This window comes from Saccopteryx bilineata, chromosome 4, assembly GCF_036850765.1.
Source record: "Saccopteryx bilineata isolate mSacBil1 chromosome 4, mSacBil1_pri_phased_curated, whole genome shotgun sequence".
In the NCBI taxonomy this organism is placed as follows: domain Eukaryota; kingdom Metazoa; phylum Chordata; class Mammalia; order Chiroptera; family Emballonuridae; genus Saccopteryx; species Saccopteryx bilineata.
The window spans coordinates 200,547,663-200,559,964 of NC_089493.1; the positions used below are offsets into that span (position 1 = coordinate 200,547,663).

The 12,302-nt window shown below is 43.3% G+C and overlaps 1 pseudogene; it reads right to left on the reverse strand.

The window, feature by feature from the left end:
- Nucleotides 1-8,432: 8,432 nt before the first annotated feature.
- On the reverse strand, nt 8,433-11,956 carry LOC136336211 (TAR DNA-binding protein 43-like; annotated as a pseudogene).
- Between the last annotated feature and the right edge of the window lie 346 nt (nt 11,957-12,302).

Genomic DNA, 12,302 nt, shown 5'->3' on the forward strand with positions numbered 1-12,302 from the left:
TCTAATAGCTAGTGAAGATGAGTATCTTTTCATGTATCTGTTGGCCATTTCTATGTCTTTTTGGGCGAAGTGTCTGTTCAGGTCCTCTCCCCATTTTTTTTCCTTTTTTTTTTTTTTTTGACAGAGAGAGAATCAGAGAGAGGGATAGACAGGAACAGACAGACAGGAATGGAGAGATGAGAAGCATCAATTATTAGTTTTTTGTTGCGCATTGCGACACATAGTTGTTCATTGATTGCTTTCTCATATGTGCCTTGACTGAGAGCCTTCAGCAGACCGAGTAACCCCTTGCTCGAGGCAGCAACCTTGGGTCCAAGTTGGTGAGCTTTTGCTCAAACCAGATGAGCCCATGTTCAAGCTGGCACCTCGGGGTCTCGAACCTGGGTCCTCGGCATCCCAGTTTGACACTCTATCCACTGCGCCACCGCCTGGTCAGGCCTCTCCCCTTTTTTTTTTTTTTTGTATTTTCCTGAAGCTGGAAATGGGGAGAGACACAGACTCCCACATGCGCCCGACCAGGATCCACCCGGCACGCCCACCAGGGGGTGACACTCTGCCCACCAGGGGGCAATGCTCTGCCCCTCCGGGGCCTCGCTCTGTTGCGACCAGAGCCACTCCAGTGCCTGGGGCAGAGGCCAAGGAGCCATCCCCAGCGCCCGGGCCATCTTTGCTCCAATGGAGCTTTGCTGCGGGAGGGGAAGAGAGAGACAGAGAGGAAGGAGAGGGGAAGTGTGGAGAAGCAGATGGGCACTTCTCCTGTGTGCCCTGGCCAGGAATCGAACCCGGGACTTCTGCACGCCAGGCCGACACTCTACCACTGAGCCAACCGGCCAGGGCTCTCCCCATTTTTAAATTGGATTCTTTGTTTATTTGTTGCTGAGCTTTGTGAGTTCTTTATATATTTTGGATCACTGCAGTTTTTCATCTTCACACACAGTGAAGCATTGTGTCAGACATTCCAGAACAATAAGCTCAGGTAGTCAGTTGAAGACTTTCTTTATCATGTGCTCCTAAGGCAGCATCTCCACACCTGCCCAACAAAAATCAGCCTCCAATTGATAATGGCATCACTTCCTATTGACATTCAGATGCTAAACTCCAGTTTTGTGGAATGAGCTATTTTGTGAGCTGTCTGTTTAAAATTATGCAATAATTAAGCAACCAAAAATCTGCATGTCCTGAGTGACTGCTTCCCCCATCCCACCCTCCATGTATGCAAGTCTCTTCTCGAAGACCTGGGCAGCCTGCTAGAGAAAAATACACAGAGATTCTTGTCCATCCACCATGGCTTACCTGACTGCTTGACTTTATTCTCCAAAAGAAGTGAAGGAAAGGAAGGGGAGAAGAAAAAGTGGGGATGTGGGAAGAGAGGGAATTCCCCAAAGACAGGATGTGAATCAGGCTCTTCTCCTTCCCCAGAGCAAGCCTTCTCCTGGGGCTTCAGACATTTTTGCTAAGATTCTGATAAACCCAGCTGCCCAGTTTTGTAGTCTCATCCTCCAGTATAAAATCCTTCATTCAGGGTGATTTAAGAAATGACATCCAGATGACCTGTGGAAGTCCAGACCCCCTGAATTGCTAATTGCTGTAAGTTTGTATATTAATTCACTTAAATAAGTAAATTATCAAAGAAGTACTATGCACCAGAAGTCATTGTAGGTGCCAGTAGGAAATAAGACAAACACAGTGGTTCCCATCCTCAAGGAGCCTATGTGATAATGGAGAAAGACAGGCAATCAACACATAAACAAATTGACAGGATTCTGTAGGATGGTATGCAGGACTAATACACAGAACCCAAAATGGGGTGCTGGTCCTTCATCACTACTAGGAGCTGCTTTAGATTGAATGGCCAGGGAAGTTCTTTCTGAAGAAATGACCATTGACTGAATGACAGGACTATGTCTCAAAGTTCATTCTAGACTAGATAGTGTTTTGCTTTGGGACTCTATAAGCCAGAGTACCCCTTTTCCTTTGAGGAGACAACAAAATTAGATAGGGCTGAATCAGGAAGAGTGTGGACAGTGTCACAGCAAAGGGACTTTCTGCTTTTCTATACCCTACCACAGTTGAAACTACAGTTTACAGTTCTAGCTGCCTCCTCTCAAGCCACTGCTAGTTTTTTTGTCACAGTCTGAATCTGTTTGTAGTACAGGTACTAAAACTATGACAAAAAGCATCTTGCTGTTTCATAGCTCCAGTTGGGTGCAAGCCAAATCATGCCCCCGTGGACCACACTGCATATTTCTTACCATTGCACAGTGAGCTCAGTGTCCGCAGAACAGCTCTGTCTCAAGCAGTGGCATCATAAAAGGATGGTACTTCACAGGTGGTAAACCTCAGCTTTAAAAAAAATCTGACATGCCAAGAACCATATGATGTCACTCATTTGTGGGATATAAAACTGAAAGCAACAAATGAACAAACAAGAGAAACAAACAAACAAGAACTTATAGACAACAAACAGTATGGTGGTTAACAGAGAGGAAGGGGGGTTGGGGTGAGTAGAGGGTAAAGAAGGTCAAATATGTGGTCACAGAAGTAGATTTGACTTTGGATGATAAACACAATGCAATATACAAATGAAGTATCAAAAAATTGTACACTCGAAAAAAGGGGGGAAAAATATATGAAACAGAAAATAATTTGACTTTGGGTGGTGGGCATGCAGCACAGTCAGCAGCTTAAAGGCTACAGAGATGTTCACCAAAACCTTATGTACTCTTGTTGATCAATGTCACTCCATTAAATTTAATTTCAAAATAAAAGTATTTTAAAGTGTACACTTGAAACCTATATATTTTATTAACCAATATCACGCCAATAAATTTAATTTAAATGGTTTTATAATTTTGAAATGTAATCCAACAAGAGAAAAAAAATTAATCTATTAGGAACATAACTCCACCCAAAAGGAGAACTAACCAAGTTTTTTGTGTCCCTTCAAATTCCCTTTCAATCTTTGTTAATGGTGCAGCAATACCTTTTCTATAATTTTGATCAGCATAAATATACACATCTCTATCTTGTCTATTTTTTAATTTTTCATGTAATACATTTCCCTTCATTAATATTGTCTCCCCTGAACAGTTTTAAATAATCTAAGCATGTGAAACTTTGTTTTTGATTATTTTCATTTTATTTTGAGCATTAAGATTGTTTAAAATTTTTCACATGTATTGTCCAAAGCTCTTCTGTCTTGTAGAAATACTTCACAAAGTAAAGCAAACATGTCAACAGGTGTGAACAGTTTTATAGCTCTTGTTAAATTTACTAGACAGCTCTCAGGAAAGACAAAGCCAATTTATGGCACTGGTCAGTAGTGGGGATAGTATGCCTCTTTTCTTAGATCTGCTTCTAAACTGTGAAGGTCAACATAAAGAGATAAAGTAATTGCAAACAATTTGGAAGAATTATTTGGCTTATAAAAAAATTATCAAAGCCTTCTTAAGCCAGGTCTACTTCTACTTCACTTATTTATGTTACATGTCTGGCCACTGTAGGAATTTGACTTGAGATTCCTTATCTAACTCAACCATAAATCATATATTTGAGGCCCTGGCCGATTGGCTCAGTGGTAGAGCATCGGCCTGGCGTGCAGGAGTCCCAGATTCAATTCCCAGCTAGGGCACACAGGAGAAGCGCCCATCTGCTTCTCCATCCCTCCCCCTCTCCCTCCTCTCTGTCTCTCTCTTCCCCTCCTGCAGCCGAGGCTCCATTGGAGCAAAATTGGCCCTGGCACTGGGGATGGCTCTATGGCCTCTGCCTCAGGCACTAGAATGACTCTGGATGCAACAGAGCAATGCCCCAGATGGGCAGAGCATCGCCTCCTGGTGGGCATGCCGGGTGGATCCCAGTCGGGCACATGTGGGAGTCTGTCTGACTGCCTCCCTGTTTCCAACTTCAGAAAAATACAAAAAAAAAATAATATATTTCAGGGAGTTAGGACCTAAAAAGGTTAAGAGACTTGCCCAAGATTATACAGGGCTGACTTTAACTCAGTTCTCACTCAATGCTCTCTGTACCACACTGCCTTCCCATTAACCTGCTATTCCACAAACAGACCACTTTATGTGCCTGTCTTGATCCTTTGGTTTGACTTCACCCTCCTCTGAAATGCTCTTTCCAGATAATTGTATGGCTTGCTTCCTTACTTCTGTCTCTGCACAGGTAAAAAAAATTTTTTTTAATTTTAAGTGAAAGAGAGAGAGGAACAGACAGAGACAGACAGACAAACAGGAAGGGAGAGAGCCGAGAAACATCAAATCATAGTTGCAGCACTTTAGTGAATTGATTGCTTCTCATATGTGTCTTGACCCAGGGGGCTCCAGTCAAGCCAGTGAACCCTTGCTCAAGCCAGCAACCTTGGACTTCAAGCTAGTGACCTTTGGGCTCAAGCCAATAACCATGGGATCATGTCTCTGATCCCACATTCAAGCCGGCAATTCCATGCTCAAGCTAATGAGCCTGCACTCAAGCCAGCAACCTCAGGGTTTTGAACCTGGAACCTCAGTGTCCCAAGTCAATGCTCTGTCTGCTGTGCCACCACCAGTCAGGCAAACAAAGGTCAAATTTTAAGATATTTTTTCCCCTTCCCCCTCTACCCCACCTGTCACTCTATTTCCTCTTGATTGACAATGCCCTCATCACCACCTAGCATTATATATACTTTTTTTCTTTATAGATCTCATTTGTGTACCTCCACTAGAATATACATTTCATGGAAACAAGTACTTTGTCTCTGTTCTTTGCTTCTCTATTCCCAGTGCCTCAGACATAGTAAATGTTCAATAACTATTATTTAGTGAATGAGTGAGTGAATGCCAAGTGTCTGATGATATCACCACTAGTTGCTTGACATTCTGAAAACTAAATGCTGGAAACCTGTGCCTGGCTAACTGGTGAATCAAAAGTCTGCTGGTCATGGGTTCTTAACTCTCATGAAGTTTGAATCCTCTCTCCCAAAAAATGTACATTTACAAAATTTAGCGCATGATTTCCAGGGATTTGAGCCCACTGAAGCTCTTGGTGAACCCAGAAATCTCAATTTTAGAACTACTGCTCCAGTGACTCTCATTAACCCAAAAATCATAAATGGGTGTTCCTGAAAACCAATGTTTTGGTTTGGCCCATATAAGACTGACTGGCAGAAGGGTTTTAAAAGTTTTGAGTTAGTTGTCCCCAAATGAGAAAATCAGAACATCTCACATAAGTGAAATAACCCATATCTCCTAATCCTCTTGAAAATTCTGAAGACCTGGCCGCACTAGCCCATATTCCCCACTGCAGATAAGCAGCAGCAACCCCACCTGGAAAGGGCCATCTCCTTTAGGTCACCCCGGGCCCCACTGCTCCCAGTAGTTTCTCTGGATTAGAAGTTGAATGTTGGTGACCATTGGTGACCAGTTGGCCCCAACTGCTGTTTTTCTTAAACTTAAGTTAAAAGTAAAGGCAATGAACTTCTGTCTCTATTTTTCTTAAGCCAGGTCTACTTCTACTTCACTTATTTATGTTACATGCCTGGCCACTGTAGGAATTTGACTTGAGATCCCTTATCTAACTCAACCATAAATCATACATTTGAGAAAGTTAGGACCTAAAAAGGTTAAGAGAGTTGCCCAAGATTACATAGGGCTGACTTTAACTCAGTTCTCCTAACTCAGTGCTCTTTCTACCACGCTGCCTTCCCAGCTGAATAAAAATCTAAGACATTTAGAGTGTCTACAGACCATGGACAGTTGCAAATCTATCAGAACTGAGCAAGCTTTTCAATGTCATCTCTGCATATCTGCCAAGTGCTCAGAGATATCCAAGCAATTGATGCTTGACCTAGTGAATGAAAACAGAAATGAATAAATCAGTTTTCAAATTATAGTTTAACCTAGGGGAAAGTAAGATTCTTTTAAAAGCCACTTTTCACTAATGCCTGAAGGTATAATTTTATTTCTGACCACTCATCTTTAGTTTCAATGGAATCAATTCTACCACATGCAGGGCACAGTTCTAGCTCACCACATAACTCAGTTGGAGCACAACAAACTGAGTAGGAATTAGCCGCTCGGTGTGCTCCTTGACCCTAATATACTCATTTGATTTAAAATACTGCAGATGCCTTCAAATCCCCCACAGCTCAAGTTTCAAGTCATCAAAACTCATAATTTTTCCTGATTCCAAAAGATAAGGAGCAGGTGACCTGAGCCACTGGTGCTGGGAACTGCTAAAAAGGTGACTGTTTTCCTGTCTGAGCAATGACACTAACCAGGCTAGACACAGGCCCCAATTCTGTTCTGAAAATCCACCCTCTCTGTCTCCAGCTAAGCATTGCCTCTCCTTGGGAAACTTCTTATTCTGATCAGTGGCAATATTGTTGTGCCCCAGAGTAATAAATGAGAGCCACTTGGCCTTTTCAGGAAAGTCATTATCATTATTATAACATAATTTTAAAAAGCATTTCCTCCTGAACATTTATATCATCTAACCCTTGAGAACACAAACTGCTACTTCTAGGGACCCCTGTTTCTGTTTTATTATTTTCTTCTTCTTCTTCTTCTTCTTCTTCTTCTTCTTCTTCTTCTTCTTCTTCTTCTTCTTCTTCTCCTTCTTCTTCTTCTTCTTCTTCTTCTTCTTCGCAATAAATGCTCTGTTTTTAACTAGGTATATAGCCATAGAATAAATACCACATTTCCCAATTTCCCTTGTGGACAGATGTAATGCCGGTGACCAAGGCCAGGCAGGTCCACATTGGATTTGGGCAGACATTAGAGAAACTGCAGAGACAGAAAGTGTTGGGCCATTTTGTTTAATAAAGTCCCACAATGGGGGACAAATACACAGGCAGGGAAACCACCTCTCAGGCAAACAAACAGCAAAATGGCCCCTCACAGTAGTGGGCAGGCAATCTGCCATCCGCAATCCCCTCTCCATGAGCCCAAGCACCCATAGCCTTACATAGACCACACACAGGTGGCACTGCCACATGCTCACGCACCAATCAGGCAAAGTACTTGCAGCTGGTAAACCAGTGAGCAAACCTAACACAGCTGCCCCACACTCCACCCCTTTAGAGTTGCTTACCTCATAATAGGTGCATTACAAACATTTCAAAGGTGCCCTTCACAATGTCTCCTTGAGCACTCTTCCCAGGGTGTTAACTGCAGGCCCACCTCCAACTCCCAACCCCACGGTGCCAACAAGGCCACCCATCATGGGGGGTTGGGGGCGGCGGACAATCCAGGGCCATGTCCATTGAAAGCAAAAAGTGTCCTTGGTGTGTCTCTGCAACTGGATGAGAAGCAGTCCATGATAGAAAGCCCGGCTGTCTGTGCAAATCACCAAGGTAAGAAGTCCATTACAGGCAATGCCAACACCTGCTGCACATTAGAAGGAGACCAGTGGATTGCCAATTTCACGTAGGGCCTCAGGCCCCAGCCCATCCTTGTTGGATGGGTCCCTCGCCCTTCCCCCTATTTAGAAAACCAATGTTTTCATTGCCCATTTCAATTCGCTATCAAACTAGTACTGAGGAGTACTATTGACTATTCTCTCTGCCTATTCATTATGAGCTGTGAAATGTGTTCCTTGGTCTGAAGAAATGATGTTCAGTCATCTAAATTTGTGCAATATCTCCTGTCCGGCTCCTTTCATAACACTCTGAGCATTGGTATCTACCATCAGCAAGCAAAGCCCAGTCAGTGGCTTTTCCTTTCAGACCCAGGTGCAGCCACCCAGGCCTACCAGCATTGTTTGCTTGCCAACTAAGCTCGGGGCCTTCCTCTCAGGATATGCCACACAGCCAATTGCACTCACTGTCTCTTTTGCTGGCACACAGAGCAGTTCTTTAAGCTTTGCACCTCAGAGGGTGCAAAATAATATGTCTAGGTTTAGCCTATCTCTGCAAGCTATAGATTCTGATGTCCACTTATTCCATGATCATTAGTGGCCAGCTTAAGAGACCAAGGGTTTCTATTTGCTTCTTGACTTCAATCACCTTTCAGACCTAAAAAAGTGTTCTGCTGATGGACATCAATATGTCCTTTAACGGAGCTCTCAAGTTTTCACAGGACTGTGTTCCATATGGCCAGGGCATCCTCTTGGCTGGGAAGCCTTCCATTGCTCAGCTTATGATCATATAACCAGGCCATTGGTCACTGTCAAAGAGTCAGTAGACACCAAAACAGAGAAATTTTCAACCACTGTTCATTTCTTCCGCTACTGCTAGGAAAACAGCATGCATGTAATTCAACCGAAAGGAACTGGTCTGCTTTTACCTTCTTTTTCTAAAAAAAAATAGCAGAAATACTGCTGAATATACTCCACACTGAACAAACTAATTTTGAAAATTCTTAGTATATACATATTTTACAATATACTTACCATGAATTTAGAAAAATTTGAATACCCACCCATCATTAAAACCAAACATCACCCATTGTCTACATTCCCCAGCTAAAAGGTTTAGAATCTATGCTTGAGCCAAAACCTGCGTTAAAACCACTGCCTGACCCTGCATTTGAAGCTGACCCCCAACTAATGGCTGCACCTGAATTAGAACCACTGTACAAGTTATTACTAGAACCGAAGTCTTGATTTGGCTCTCTCTCCATGTTGCCTTGGCTTTGGTTATTACCTGATGGGCCTGAATGGTTTCTGCTGACTGGCTAACATGCCCATCATACCCCAGCTGTTCTGCAGAGCTGCCTGAGCTGCAGCCACCATCGCTGGATTAATGCTAAAAGCACCAAAGTTCATCCCTCCACCCATGTTACTACCTGGATTGCTTCCCAAACCAGCTTTACCTGCTCTACTGTTACCAAATTTACCCTGATTGCAAAAGCCACCTGGATTATCACCAAAGAAGCCACTTCTTTCTGTCTATTGCTATTGTGCTTTGGTTCAGCATTAGATATATGACACTGATTCCCTTTATGATCAAGTCCTCTCCACAAAAGACTGGGCAACCTGATAATATGCAAATGTAACAAAGGCAAAAGCCCTGAATGGTTTAGGAATGAAGACATCTACCATTTCTCTGTACTGGCAAAAGAACTGCTGCAACTCATCATCAGTCATATTCTCTGTACAATGCCCAACAAACACCTTTCTTCTTCTCAGACGCGCATCTGGGCTTTGCTTAGAATTAGGAAGTTTACAGTCACACCGTCGTCCATCTATCATATGTAACTGTGACATGACTTTCACCTGGGTCTCATATTCCATAAATCAAACAAAGCCAAACCCTTTTGAATGACCAGTTTTTTTTTTTGTTTGTTTGTTTGTTTTTGTATTTTTTTCTGAAGCTGGAAACGGGGAGAGACAGTCAGATAGACTCCCGCATGCGCCTGACCGGGATCCACCCGGCACGCCCCCACCAGGGGCGACGCTCTGCCCACCAGGGGGCGATGCTCTGCCCCTCTGGGGCGTCGCACTCTGCCGTGACCAGAGCCACTCTAGCGCCTGGGGCAGAGGCCAAGGAGCCATCCCCAGCACCCGGGCCATCTTTGCTCCAATGGAGCCTTGGCTGCGGGAGGGGAAGAGAGAGACAGAGAGGAAGGAGGGGGTGGGGGTGGAGAAGCAAATGGGCACTTCCCTATGTGCCCTGGCTGGGAATCGAACCCGGGTCCCCCGCACGCCAGGCCGACGCTCTACCGCTGAGCCAACCGGCCAGGGCCTGAATGACCAGTTTTAATATCTTTCTTGACCTAAACCAGGGGTCAGGAAACTTTTTGGCTGAGAGAGACATAAACGCCACATATTTTAAAATGTAATTTCATGAGAGCCATACAATGACCCGTGTACGTTACACATTATCCAATAAAAATTTGGTGTTGTCCCGGAGGACAGCTGTGATTGGCTCCAGCCACCCGCAACCATGAACATGAGTGGTAGGAAATGAATAGATTGTAATACATGAGAATGTTTTATACTTTTAATGTTATTATTTTTTTATTAAAGATTTGTCTGCGAGCCAGATGCAGCCATCAAAAGAGCCACATCTGGCTCACGAGCCATAGGTTCCCAACCCCTGACCTAAACCATAAAAATATTCTTTTAGAGAACACGAATAGCCTCAGCAATCTTAAAAAAGAAGAATAAAGGGGGAGGTATCACACTTCCTGATATCAAGTTATACTACAAGGCCATTGTACTCAAAACAGCCTGGTACTGGCATAAGAACAGGCATATAGATCAATGGAACAGGATGGGAAACCCAGAAATAAACCCACAGCTCTATGGACAACTGATATTTGACAAAGGAAGTAGGGGCATACAATGGAGTAAAGACAGCGTCTTCAACAAATGGTGTTGGGAAAATTGGACAGCAACCTGCAAAAAAATGAAACTAGACCACCAACTTACACCATTCACAAAATTAAACTCAAAATGGATAAAAGACTTAAATGTAGGCCGTGAAACCATAAGCATCTTAGAAGAAAACATAGGCAGTAAGCTCTCTGATATCTCTCGCAGGGATATATTTGCTGATTTATCTCCACGGGCAAGGGAAATAAAAGACAGGATAAACAAATGGGACTATATCAAACTAAAAAGCTTTTGCACAGCCAAAGACAATAAGAACAGAATAAAAAGACAAACTACACAATGGGAGAACATATTTGACAATACGTCTGATAAGGGGTTAATAACCAAAATTTATAAAGAACTTGTAAATCTCAACACCAGAAAAACAAACAATCCAATCAAAAAATGGGCAAAAGAAATGAATAGACACTTCTCCAAAGAGGATATACAGATGGCCAATAGGCATATGAAAAAATGCTGAACATCACTAATCATTAGAGAAATGCAAATTAAAACCACAATGAGATATCACCTCACACCAGCCAGAATGGCGCTCATCAACAAAACAACACAGAATAAGTGCTGGCGAGGATGTGGAGAAAAGGGAACCCTCCTGCACTGCTGGTGGGAATGAAGACTGGTGCAGCCACTGTGGAAAACAGTATGGAGATTCCTCAAAAAAATTGAAAATTGAACTGCCTTTTGACCCAGCCATCCTACTTTTAGGAATATACCCCAAGGACACCATATAATGGTTCCAGAAAGATAAATGCACCCTCATGTTTATGGCAGCATTGTTCACAATAGCGAAGACCTGGAAACAGCCCAAGTGTCCGTCAGAGGACGAGTGGATTAAAAAGCTTTGGTACATATATACTATGGAATACTACTCAGCCATAAGAAATGATGACATTGGATCATTTATAATAACATGGATTGACCTTGATAACATTATATGGAGTGAAATAAGTAAATCAGAAAAAACTAAGAACTATATGAACCCATGCATAGATGGGACATAAAAATGAGACTCAGAGACATGGACAAGAATGTGATGGTAACAGGAAGTGGGGTGGAGGGGTGGGGAGGGGGCGAGAAAGGAGAGGGAGAGGGTGGGGGGAGGGCTAGGGACACAAAGAAAACCAGATAGAAGGTGACAGAGGACAATTTGACTTTGAGTGAGGGGTATGCAGCATAATCAAAGGTCAAAATAATCTGGAGATGTTTTCTCGGAACATATGTACCCTGATTTATCAATGTCACTGCATTAAAATTAATAAAAATAAGATTAAAAAAATATTCTTTTAGATCCTGTTCAGTGGTTTTCTATGGGAGACCCAACACTATTAAATCAGATGTTTTCTGGACTGGTCTTTTCACTTTCACTGTTGACAAAGCATCTGTCTCATCCATTTTTTTTTTGTTACCTTTGATATAGTTGACAACATACACCAGATTTCTCCAGCCAGCATCTGAGGCATGCAGAATTTCTTCCACCAGCTGGACACCTCTCATGCACTGAGACACAGGATTCCTGTGACGCAGCCTGCATGCCCCTGGAAACTAGACCATAACTGGTCTCCATCCCGACATCTTCCCATGGTATTTTAATGGGCTCGTCATTTTTATCCTATGTTATCTGAATATATTCAGACATCTAGATTTGTGCTAGGCTGCTGACAGGTAGCCTGTCAGGGAAACTCAAGCAACCAAGGATCCAGTAGCAGCCCTCACAGCCTTACAGTCCATCTCTGTTCTGGAGAACATGATGCCATCTACACCCTATGTCCCACAACTGCACCAAGCAGGCTGCTAGGGGCTCAGTGGGTTTCTGCATGAATTTTACCCCCAACTCCATCTGCTCTGCCTGGGTATAGAGCTGGATCACAGAGTGCTCCACTACCTACATAGGGGGTTGTGCCTATCTCTTGGCTGCTGGGTCTTTACCCTCTTGGCAACCACCAGCCGGGCTCTGAGTCTGCAGATGGCAGTTGCAGCCTGAG